A 10,742-nucleotide genomic window follows, 5' to 3' on the forward strand; every position below is an offset into this window, starting at 1 on the left:
GTTACTAGAATTACCAAACCAGCCTATAAAATTTTGCTACTATAAATTCTAAGAATATGTCCTTCTATGAAAGAGTAAACTAGAGCTGTTTTTTTTTTAAAGAGTAGTAGTTAGAATATAGGTGAAAGGGGAATAAATAGATTGAATATGGGAATTTTTAGGGCAGCAAAACTATAGTGTATCAGATCATAATGTTCAATTTTTCATACTTTTTTTTACACATATGGAATGTACAGAACCAAACATGAAGCATGGACTTTGGGTATAGATTGTCGAATTTTAAATGTATTTCATTTGGGAATGCTATACATGCTTGTGTTGAAGCAATGCTATAGAGGGGCCTTCTGTAACTTTTTTGCTCAAATTTGTACTGTACTTAAAACAATGTTAAAAGTAGACTTTAAAAAAAGCAGAAAAAGCCATTTTATAGTTGTATAAATAAATAAATAACAAATATTGCTATTTCAGTATTAAGGGAGGCACAGCTCATACAAAAGCCCCAAGTACAGATCCCAGAACATGTGTGAGGCTTCTCACAGCTCTGTGAAACTCCAGCACCAAAAGACCCAATGTCCTTTTCTAGTCTCCTAGGGGGAATCTGTAGAGAAGTTCTGAGAGAAGCCATCTGGGAGTGGCAAAAAGAATGACTTGAAGTCAAATCATGGATCCAAGCTGACAGCCTGTGTTCTGCTTGGTACAGTTTTTACAGTCTGTTGTCTATGTTCTGCTTTCTCTCTGGAGAGTTCTCTGTCTATATCTTCTTGCTTGCTATTCTACAAGATCTCTCTGCGCATGTACTGCTCGCTATTCTAAGAGATTGCTCTGCCCAAGCCCTGCTCCGTGTGTGTGCGTGTGCGTGTGCGTGTGCGTGTGCGTCTGCGTCAGCGTCTGCATCTGCGTCTGTCAGTTCTCCAAGCAATTCTCTTTTTAACCTAAAAAATTCTCTGGATAGATCATCTCCTGCTGAACACAGGTCGAGTCTTGTTTTACACATCAATCAAGTCATTTACTCCCATTTTTTCTATAAATTCTGTTTTATTTGTCAACTGGAAAACTAGACAATCCTCCAATGCAGCAAGGTATTAATTAATCCTCTTCCTCATCATCACCAGCTCCAGCACCGCCCCGACCTTCTTTGGCATTCTTTCTCTTCACTCTACCTGGGCGGCCAACGCCAAAAGGAGAATGGAGGGAGAAGTCAATGTGCTTCTGAGAGTCCAGACGTACATTGTAAGATGGGCTGTTCACCACCTGCTTGTGGACCCTGATGTGACGTTGGCGGATGAGCACACGGGCATGGTGAATAATTTTGACCCGGCCCCGCTTAAAGACCTGGGTCTGCAGCCATCTCTCCAAGAAATCCTCAATCTTCAGGCTCAGGATGTAATCCAGCCTCATCTTGCCCTCATCCAGTACCCCAGTGTGAACAAGTCGCCTCAGTAGAGCGTTACCTTCAAATGGACGCCGAATATCCTTCTCGTCCAGCATCAACAGCTCCTGGGCAGCCTTACAGCTCTTCGCCAGGGTAAATTTGACCTCACCTTTGTTCCGTGGTCCATACGCTCCAATCAGCTCTTGGTCCAGACGCGATTTGGTGAAGGGTCACATAGGTTTTGCGACAAAACCAGCTTCTGGTGACCGGCATGTTGACTATGTTAGGCCCTCTGCGCCTACGAACTCATACCCATGACACGGAGACATTTACTCCAATTCTTAAGAGATAATTTCTTATCATTGCAAAAGAGTTCAGAGATGTTTCTGCCTTTCACAAGCACAAAGGATAAGCTAGTTGGGTGGGAAGCTGCCTTGGATTGACCATTTCTACCACACCCTGACCTAACCTTGTTCTGTCCTAGGCTGAACTTGAAGACAGGAATCTGACTGCCTTTGTATCTTTCTGACAAGCTGGTAGCTGCTTTTGTTCCTTTAGATTCATAAAGCCCCCATAAGTCACATTGCATTTTTGAACTCATGTATTTCGAGTTCTTTTCCATAGCCTTCAGGGCTGTCCCGAAGGTCCCAGTGTTTACTGTTTTGCTCAGACATAGGCACACCTTCCACTCCTGGACTCCAGGTGTCTGATTATCATGGAGTCATTAACATTCCTTGGAGGAATGTGAAATATGTACATTTTTACATAAATAAGCCTCACACCCACAACAGCCATCAACACTCATGGAGGCTCACACTGGTTCCAGGGGCAGAAACTATGTCACTGCCTTGCCAGGACCACTCTGGGTTCCGCATAGTAAGTCTAAACTTCTATATTGTATGAAGTCTGGATATTCAAGTACCCTATACAAGAAGCATATTTAAAACTAAGTCATCAAGCCTTGTTCATCATTTACATATAGGCTAAGCCATGCAAGGAACTAGAGAGGAGGAAGGAACTGGAAGCAGCATAGGGGCACCTAGGGACATATTTCCCAAGGTGGCCATTTGCCTACCACTCATAAGCTCAGCAGATGGCGTAAAGGCAGAGAGGGTGGGGCTGGCTGGCACCTCATAGACTGCCAGGCTCCGTCTGGGCTTCTGATAAATATTAATTAAATGATCTGAATCCATTGAAGAGCACCAGCCATGCTGCCAGTTATGACAGCCAGCCTTTGTTTTATGTATGTATCATTCTCAAGTCAGCCGACAAGGAAATTGATCTGTTATTATCAACAGTGGACAAGACCCAGACACAGCTAAGGTAGAACCCAAACACATACCTGCTTCATAAAGTCCATTCTATTAACATGTTGTGAAATCATATCTAAGGCATATGATAATTAATGATGCTTTCAGAAATAAGCTTATAATACATGAGCAAATTCTATGTGACAGACAGATGGGTGGCTATCATTGCTTTGCCTGGGGCCATGGTAGACAAGAAGGGAAATCAGCTCATTCACAAAGGCTTATATGTTTTGGGGGTTCCCAAAGTACTGTTAACAGGTTTATTGATACCCTAAAACAAAACTATCCTGAGGAACTTTCCTGTGTGTATCTTCAGGCAAGTGAAGACTGAAGTCTGCAGCTTAGATAACTGTGGTCAAAATGAGTGATAGCCCGGAGGTGTGTGTTTTGAAACTTAAAATAATCCCAGTTACTCAAAAGCATCTCTAAGTTAAGATACGCTGTATGTACACTGTAATTATGTGTCCTGAGTCAAACAGACGTGACAATAAATCCCCTTCATTGCAGGATATCTGCCAGTCTCATCAGCCTGTGGGTTCAGATGAGGATTCATTAATATTAATGTGCAAATTCCACAGCCTCACTCACAATGGCAGGACTCTTTCCCTAATGTGCAGTTTCTGAAAATGTCAGCCAGCTATCTGGGAGTCCGCATGTGTTTCTCAGTTTCTTTACTATAGCCTTTTCGCTAATGGACACTGCCAGGCAGCGTCGTAAGAGGAAGCACCTGGTCACTGGCAGCTTTCCAGGACTTTTTCTAGGATCTGTCTAGGCACCAAATTACCCCGAGGGAATCATGTCTCTTCACTCACTATAGTGCTTAGTCACCGGTGTTTGAGAGCAGTTTGATCAGCAGGATCTCTATGAAAGTAGCTGTTATGAGACCCAATGTGTCAGGCCTGTATCTGTCACAAGTACAGAAAAGTCTGGCTCCTCTATATTCTTTCAGAAAAGAGAATAAACACTGGTTTCACAGAGAAATATTTTCTTGTGGTTACAGCGTTCGTAGCACCCAGTAGATGTAATAGTTTTCCATATTTTTGCTAGGGGATTATATTCATTTTGGGTGGGGAAGATATTTTTCATACATTGTTAGAACTCTATTACAATTTCTTGAAACCCAAACAAGAACCCTCTACACTCCGCTTACTTGCAAGGGTTTACACCATGAAGCATCCCTTCCATGTTGAGAAGTCGGATGACGAAGCAAGTAATATTCCAAATATCTCCATCAACCTCGTTTAGTTACAAGATAAAAATATGACAACAATATAAACTAGAGAGAATAAAGGAGGTGGGGTGAAGGCATGGCCAAATGCATGGATATGCAGTCATCTAGTTAACTTCCCAAGTATACATGAAACACAAGTTCTTTGGTTTTTGTTTTTGTTTTCTTTCTCAAACTCAGAACGTAATGGAGTTGAAAGAAGTAAAGGAGATGAGGGGAAGGACAATAAAATAAACAATAATTAACGAGTCTATTATGTAGACAAAATATAGAAAACATCTGCTAAAACACAACAAATGCATATGACTAATTAATACATTATAACTGGGAACTTATCTCTTTGAATCATTATTCAAAAATAAAGACATTAGGCAACGCATTCTAGAAAACGAAACATCATGTTTAGGCAAAACAAATTGCTGATGAATTAAATATCCTTCGAGTCACTATTTGAAATGTCAATGCCTACTTACTTGATACATATCTGTCATGTTAATATCAAAAGACAAAAGTAAACAGATTATACATGCAGTTGACTAAGCACTTTACATTGAACCTTATGTTCTACGTACAACATGCACACACTTGAAAATATAATGAAATAGACAAAAAGAGCCTATGAAAGAAAGAAGTCCATCAACCTACAGGAATCTTTAGACAAAAAACCAAACTACTAAATTCAGATAACCAGAAAATGCCAGGTCTTTGATATAAATTCAAGAAATATAGTCGCAAGATTTGTAATTTAATCTAATATAGAGACAGTGGCAGGCACAATTATACTGTTATTTGGAGGGATACAGATACTTGGGAATATACATATTTTTATTATGAAAATAAATGTGAAAATGAAATACACACACAAAAAAACCCCACATGGATCTGAAGAAGCATTAGCTTACAAGTTTATATCAGCTGTATTGTAGTATTAATAGAGTGTTTAATTATCTTTGAGTGAAAGAAGTAACATTATGGCATTTTAGGCTTCATCAGTCTAGTTATGTTGGGTTCTAAATATGGTTGAGAAGAGTATTTTTAAACTGCTAATCTTATAATATTAGAGGAAACTGAAAAAGAATAATGAAAATAGAAATGGCATGTGGTGGAGTGGACGAAAGACAGCTCCTTCTGCAGTTGTTCTGGATTCTTCTTGGAATGTTTCCCTTGAGCAATGTTAACAATGAAATATCAACATCATTGTTAAGGATATCTCCATGGTGATGAGCAAATCCATAAATAGAATCTGACCACTTCCTGGAATATTTACATCCATTTTATTTATTAAAACTTTGCGTACAGTGATTCAGAGCTGCTTAGATGTCACAGAGAAGAGAATGCAAACTTGTTCTCAGTTGGGCATTCTTTCAAAGTTTTTTAATGTTGTACCCAATTTGTTTATTGAAACTTTCTGGTGGCAACGGGCACCTCTGCATCTGCTGCTGCCATTCTTTTCCACTAAGCCTACATCACCCTGCTCAGGTCCTTTGTCAGACAAAACCCTGACAGGAGGAGTGATAGATTTAACAGTTATGCACTCTAATAATTAGAATCGTTGTGACTTGATCAGATTCTAATGGGAAGATAATTTTAATACTAAAAGGCATTCTGAGTGGTCCAGCAGGTAGTGCCAAGCAGAAATGAAAAAGACAGATGGTCAATGTATTCTGACCAACTGACAAGTGTAATGGCCGTAGTGGGTAGTTCCTGAGTCATGCACTTCCCATGTCAAAAAGGAATGCATTATATTCCCATGCTCAATAAACATCCATTATAATGATATTTAGTGAGAAAAATTTTCTGAGCGACCAGGGAGGGATTTTATCAGTATAATGAGAATGCAATTCTTCCATGTTTGAGGCCATGAAAAGCCACTGTGTGTTGTTCATTGTTTTCTATCGCTATAGAATGCTTTTACAAATTAGAGGATTTCCAACATATTTTCATACAATCCAACTACATACAAAGTAATTAAAATGTTCTGCAAAGTTATATGTTTGTACAGGAATTTGAATTGGGTAAGTGATTAGATATTAGAAATGTCTAAAAGGTAATTCGTTGTATCAAGCTCATTCTGTGTACAATAGATATCTTGGGGAAGAATTGCCTTGTTTAGATCTAAGAGTGTTGGTGTGGACTAAATAGGTTAAATAGTGTGTTATTTTGCTTTGATACACAGAGAGAACTTTTTATTCTAACACAAGTCAAAGCTTTACCATCTCACCTAGAAAAATGTGATCATTGGCTGGTGTTCAAATACATAACAGATTAGAAATGTTAGCGCTGTCGGCCACTTCAGTAAAAACAAAAACAAAACTTTCTTCTTGATTTCAAGTTAGTATTACATGGAAGCCAGGCTTTTCAATTCCAACAATGCTTCTGAGAGTGGGGACATATACAAAGGAAGATGCCACACCCACTGCCCAGATTTGACACTACCCTATTGAAAATCATCTATTCCCCCACACTGGCAGGATTTCCTAGGACATTTTTTTCTCTTGTTCGTTATGAGAATAGAACAGAGAAGTCTTGCCAGATAAAATCTGGTTGAATCTTGGGAGCTAATAGTGTTCAGTTGCTAATTTACATTAAGCCCTTGCTCTGCCAGCATCAAAAATAAATCCAAAGACAAAGCCAGGTGACCTCAAATAACTCCAAGATTGAATGGTCATCTGGGCACTAGTAATTTGAAGCTTATCTTTTCTCATGTACTGCCAAAGTAGACAGAGTAGGTCACGATACTGGTCTGACCTTTTTACTGGGTCTACATTATCATTTCTACCATCAAATGATCTCCAAGTCTTGCTCTTCTCACCCTAATGATATGATAGTATTCTGAAAAAGTATAATTTGATTTCCTTATACTCTTAACTTGGACCTGAAATTCGGTGCCAACTATACCTTAATGCCAGCACACAACTCATCAGACTACAGCATGGTGTGGAGTTAGTGCACAGCTCCACTAACCACCTCAGCTAGTCTCTGCATGAGCAGCCCGGGCACTCACTGGAGATGACTGATCTGGAACAGTCCCATTCATTTCTACCAGATTTTTGGCTGTTGCCAATGCAACCTGTGCCATGAGTTCTTTTATGTAGTGCCTGATGTTATTTATAGGATGCCAGATGAATACCAAAAGCAGCACAAGGAAACAGCCAGTCAGTCCATGGTATTTTCGATTCTTGCTTATTCTTTGTCGACCCATTGGCTAAGACAAATCACTGAAGTGGAAGTTTCTGGTTGTCTCATGTGATTCAGACTCAAGTGGTGTTTTGCTGAGGCAAGACCCTGTGGGAGGACAGGGGATATTTGGAGAGAGTGTTAATGAGACTCAACAGATAGTGATGGGGATGCTTGCATAGCTGGCTGGGCGACTCTTCATTTGTCTTGCTTCTTTGCTGATCTTCACTTTGTTGAGAGAGGCTCTGCAGAGAACTCCTGGCATCGCGCTCATCCTGATCGATTCAGCTGATTCATGCCAATTCTGTAGAGGCCTGGAAGTTTCTGGAAAAATGTGCCAATGTTGCTGATTTGTGTTTGCTCACTCTTTTGAACTGGACTATTGGTATTCTGACAAATGGAGATTGGAATCGTCCCCAGAGAACTACTCCTAAACAAGTCCTCCTCTCCTTGTCTTATCACCATCTTTTCTCCTCTCCCATTGGATGGGGGGCTAGAAAAGGGAGTCCAACTAAAGTTGGTTTTGAAAGATCTAAGCCTATAAATTACACTGCCTGTTCTGGGAGAATAGTGAATACTATTCTCAGTCTGACAGGGAAATGTAGCTGAATACAATAGAAGTGTGATTTGTGCTGCCTTTTGTCATCTGTCTTGACATTTAACAATGGGCATTTTAAAGTACAACCACACACTGATTCAGTTTAATGTTTTAGCAATGTTTATCAGTAAGCAAGGACGGAAGCTGTCTTTGTCTTTAAGGTCCAAGAGCCACTTTAAGTGAATGTCTTCATCTGAAAATTCGACATGGACAAAATGTTTTAGTTGTTTTTTTTTTTTTCTTCATGGTTATAAACAATCCCCGCGGCTGGATTCTCTATAAAGAAAAGTTGTTTAGATGAAAAACTTGCAAGCTGGACATTAATATTTATTCAGTCACTGGGAGTTGGCCTCTGTAGAAGTATCAACACAAAGTGGATGGCAGGATGGAGGAAGAACATGTAAGGGGAAAAAACTAAACAGGCATCAAACTGGAAGTCTGAAAGGACTGGAAGACGTTCATCTTGCAAACTCTATGTGAGATTCCTCTATGTGAGAGTGTCGACATCCAAACGTCGAGCTTGGCTTAAGCTGTATGTCGCAATGTGTCTCCTCTTTCTCAGCACTGCCACTTGAGGATCAAGGTTGCAGCATGTGACTGCGTGTGTAGGATGTAGACTGTATACACACCAAAGCCCTACCAATGATTAAGCTTTTACACATCAAACACCATCAACCCTTTAGTTTCACTTGACTGATAGGCACTCAGTAGTCTCGTCTTTGTATGTAACAGAGTCAAGTAACAGCCACTGTTTGATCCCAGGGCAGCTACACACCCTGAATCTTCTTTTATTTTTTCCTCTTCGTTATCTCAAGAGTAGGATTTCAACTTCTTACATTGAGCTGATCTTGTTTACCTCATGGAAAACGGCTATTTCTGTCAAATAACTTATGCTAGAACAGAAAGGAACATCAGCACAGAAATAAAATAATTAAAGAGAGACATTCTGAAAAGGTATTACCTACTAAGTCATGAGGCTAGGAATTCAAAAATTTTTTAACTATAATCTTAATATGCCCTATCTCTGTACTGCAAACACTCTGTTTGTAGGTGAAATTACAAAATATTATCATATGTGACTATGTGATTTCTTAAATGTTTTTAATGCCACAGATACTAATGTAACACTTCATTGTTACCCAGGTTCTCTGATTTCTCTTCATCTAACACTAGCATTGCTCCTATATATTTTCAAAATATCCCAGCACTCAGGCTGATGCACTCTGATTGATGAAATATCTCCATTTGTTCACACTTAACCTAGCCTAGGTACAAACAAGTTCCAGGGCTTCCGTGGACTGTTTTACCCCCCTGTGGAATTCATATCACATGAATCAAAGAAAAAGGTTCCTAACAGAAAACAGTCCAAAAGAAAAAAAAAAGTTGGTGGGCCAGGTGCACAGCCAGGGACAGCTGGCACAGCTGGCACAGCTGAGAGATCCAAGTGTATGTCCAGGAAATAGCCTAATTTCTCAACCTTGGCATCAATACTGGAAAAGAGAGGTTCTGTCCGGAACTTCAGTGCTTTGTTCTGGACCAGTTCTCTATGAAATGGAAGCCACTTTGCTTTGAGATTCTGCTGACTGAACAACTGGAGTTTGAGTGTTACCTTTGAGAAGAAATGCAGGACATCAACTTCCTGGTCCAAAATAGTCCTAATCTACTTGAGACAGCATATCTCCAGTTCCACCAGAGCCTAATCAAAGCCAGTGACCTTGGGGAAACCAGACATGCTGAAAGGTTCTGAATCAGCCACCCAAGTCAGGCTCCAAAGAGCACCCTCAAGAATTCCTGTGATGTTTTCCCTCTTAAGCAATGTTTATTGGACGGCCTAAAAGGGCACTATAAGAAAAAAATGCTGGTTTTATTTATTTAATTTTTTTGTAGAAGTAAAAAGCAGTCCAATGTTGTCCTAGTTTACCACAGATCCTCTCCTGAGGAATACCTGGGCTTAGCTCTTTCTCTGTCCATCCACCATAGTTTTCTCAGGCTAGGCAGTCCTCACCCCAAGGAGCCACAAGGGAAAGTTAGACTGGAAAGTGACTCCAGGTCTTGGAACATAGCAATTTGGATTTTTATACATCTGCAGTGGCTGGGCAGTGAAATTTGCACACACACACACAGACACACACAGACACACACAGACACACACACACACACAGAGCAGAAACAGAGGTCCATATTACAACCTAAGTTTAAACTGTATTTATTCATAAAATGTTACAAAATAATGAAAAACTTGACGTACTTATTATTACTCTAAATTAACAGACACCCTTTCTTGGGGGGACAAAAATAAACAGTGTAAATTGTTAACAGATTTTTCTTCTTTTTACCTGGAAGAAATAACATAAAATATGCCTTTTAAATGCATACAATATGGTTTAATAAATTTTGATTCTTGCTCCACTCTTCTCCTCCCTCTAGCTCTTGGCTGACCTATCTGGGACAGGGGCCACTCCTTCTATTTTCCAGCAAAGAATGCATTTGCACTTCGAACTTACAGTAGCCTGATGTTTCTAATCAAATGTGAGGCTTAGGGGTTTAGCTTGAGTGGAGGCATAACACATTAATGCAGATAATTTACTCTCAGTGCCCCTCTCTCATTTCTAATCTGAACAAATAGCAGCTGAGGATATACTCTCCAGATTTACTGTGATGGCTTTCACTAATTTCATTAAATATGTTTTTTAGACTAAGGTTAATTTTTCTCTTATCCATATTTTAAAAATTAACACTTTTCTAACATTCCTCTCTGGCAGCACAGATCCGACCCGGTTAGTTAAATAAAGGCAATTATTCTGTTGTCTAAAAATGCACAAATCTGGGCACAGGAAAAAGAGAAACAGAGCTGGCCATCCTTCTGCAGTCGGTTTTCATTTGAAGAATGCATGCTCATTTATTTCTGAAGTGAGCTAGAGCATGGTGTCTGTCATGCTTTTAAAATATAGAGGCTACTCTCGCAATTTATGTAGCTAGTAACAGTCCAAATTTCTGTGGAAGCCAAGTTCTGCAAGAAAAGTAAGATGGTTTCAGGATGTCTGTCCCCCTGTCATA

The 10,742-nt window shown here is 39.7% G+C and overlaps 1 pseudogene; it reads right to left on the reverse strand.

Moving 5' to 3' along the window:
* Positions 1–1,086: 1,086 nt before the first annotated feature.
* Rps9-ps5 (ribosomal protein S9, pseudogene 5) lies at positions 1,087–1,645 on the reverse strand (annotated as a pseudogene).
* Positions 1,646–10,742: the final 9,097 nt, after the last annotated feature.

The sequence above is a fragment of the Rattus norvegicus genome, chromosome 4 (assembly GCF_036323735.1).
Source record: "Rattus norvegicus strain BN/NHsdMcwi chromosome 4, GRCr8, whole genome shotgun sequence".
NCBI classification, from domain to species: Eukaryota; Metazoa; Chordata; class Mammalia; order Rodentia; family Muridae; genus Rattus; species Rattus norvegicus.